The sequence below is a fragment of the Penaeus vannamei genome, chromosome 27 (genome assembly GCF_042767895.1).
Source record: "Penaeus vannamei isolate JL-2024 chromosome 27, ASM4276789v1, whole genome shotgun sequence".
Taxonomy (NCBI): Eukaryota; Metazoa; Arthropoda; class Malacostraca; order Decapoda; family Penaeidae; genus Penaeus; species Penaeus vannamei.
Window position 1 is genome coordinate 29,511,804 of NC_091575.1, and position 2,500 is coordinate 29,514,303.

Here is a 2,500-nt window from a genome sequence, read left to right on the forward strand (position 1 = left end):
CCATAGTTCGTAGCATTGAATTGTATTTTATAACTGGAATGCTATTCGTAATTTTATAAAAAATCATACCAGAAGTACCAGCATCTCGCTCTGATTTTAAGTGTTCCTTCTGGGTCGTTTTATTTCATTCACTCTCTGGCGTCGCAGTGTCAATTCCTGTCATTCTGCTACTCTTTAATGTGTCATTTTGTGTCATTTTGTGTCGTTGTCTCATTCCGGGACAGGGAGAGCGGAATGGCATTTTCTCATTCTGGTTATTATCCTTTTTTTCTTTCGTTTTCTTTATTTAGGGGTCGCGCATGGCGTTCTGAAACTTCGCTTATCATCATGATAAGGAGGATGGTATAGGGGGGAAGAGAGGGGGTGTGGGGGGTTGTCATGCGTCACGGTGCGTTGATTCGTTGTCGTGTCATGAGGAATGGCAGCAAAGTGTAGGGTAGGAGGACATGGGGGTTCATGGCAGTTTTCGATGTCCACTCGTCCAGACATTGATCAAAGGGGGGTGGTGGTCGATGGTACCTTGGCTTGGATACATATCAGCGTCTCGGGTTTCTCATCGTGGCTGTCGTCGTAGTCGTCGTCGTCGTGGTAGTCGTTGTAGGTGTCCCTTCTCTTATTTTTCCCTTCTTTTCTCCTTCGCTTTCTCCCCCTTCTTCTCTTTTATTTTCCGTTTTTCACCTCTTTTCCTTTTTCCCTTTCTCCCCATCCCTCTTCTTCTTTCTCCCTTTTCTCCTTCATCTTCTCAATATTTTTCCGTTATTCCCCCCTTCCGCTCTCCCCTTCTCCCCCATCCTTCCGCTCTCCTCCTTCCCTCTTCCATCCATGCTCCTCCGCTTGACCTTGTTCCTCCTTCCTCCATCCCTCTTCCCTTTCCACGATCCATGCCCCTATCCTTGACCTTCTTCCTCCTTCCTCCTTCCTCCTTCCTCCTTCCTTCTTCCCTTTCCACGATCCACACTCATCCGCTTGACCTTCTGTTGCTACTGCGTGCTTGCTGCAGTTGGCCGTGGCTCCGAGAGAGGGAGTCGGGGGAGTGGGGGGATAGATGGGAGTAGAAGGGGGAGTGGGGAAGGGGGATGGTGGGATGGGGGTGGGGTTGGGGTGGGGGAGGCAGGAATTGGGAGTAGGGATGGGGGGATCTTATGAGAAAGAGGGAGTGGGAGTGGGAGTGGAGACGGAGTGGGATTGAGGGTTAGGAGTGGGTGGGTGGAGGGGGTGGAGAGTAGGGGATATGTGGGGGTGCGATGAAGGAGGGGAGAGGAAGGGAGGATGAGATTGGGAATGGGAATGTGATTTGGATTAGGAAGCGGGATTAGAATGAGAATTAGGAATTAGAATGGGAGAGAAAGGAATTGGAGGGAAAGGCGCAGACAAAGGCAGATGGAGAAACCGAGACGAATTGATCGGCAGATACAGACACACAGACAGACCTGGGCAGACACATACAGACACAAACGCGGGCAGACATAGACACAGACAGTCACGGACAGACACAAAAACACAGACAGACGCAGACACACACATACACGGGCAGACACATACAGACACAGACATACATGGGCAGACGCAGACACACAGGCAGACACAGACACATACAGGCACAGACACGGGCAAACAGACAGACAATGACAGACACAGACAGACACACAGACACGGGCAAACACAGAGACAAGGGCAGACAGTTTCGTCTAAACTCTGGCTTATTTATATCCTTATTAAAGGCAGCGGAGACGCCCCCTGAGGCTGCTTTTACTACGGGTGTCTGGCGTTGAGTAATGATGGTAATGAGGATATAAGTAATGATAATGATTAGGATGATAAGGATAATGATAGATGGGAATAACTGATAAGATTGAGATGATAAGGATAATGATAGATGGGAATAACTGATAAGATTGAGATGATAAGGATAATGATAGATGGGAATAACTGATAAGATTGAGATGATAAGGACAATGATAGATGGGAATGACTGATAAGATTGAGATAATAAGAATAATTATAGATGGGAATAACTGATAAGATTGATGATAAGGGGAAGGATGATGATGGTAGTGATAATGATTATTAGTGTGCGTATTTTTATTACTGTTGTTATTATTGTTATGATGATAATGTAGATATTTTTTTTTCTAGTAACGTATTTATTGTTATTGTGTACTTTTTGTTATTTTTATTATTATTGTTATTGCTTGTTTGTCTGTTATGCTTGTTTATTGCTTGTTTGTTTATTGTGATTGTTTATTGCTTGTTTGTTTATTATGATTGTTTATTGCTTGTTTGTTTATTACCAGCACCACCGTTACTACTACTACCACGACCGCAATTACTCCCATAATTGTGGTACAGAAGGACAATTTTCCCTTCCCTCTGCCGCTGGGGAGACTCGCGTATTTCCCCGTGAATATTTTCCTCCGAATAAGATTTATGGCGGGGAAAGGAGGCCGATTTGACACGGGATATTTCTCATCGAGGGAGAGGGAGTGGGAGTGGGAGTGGG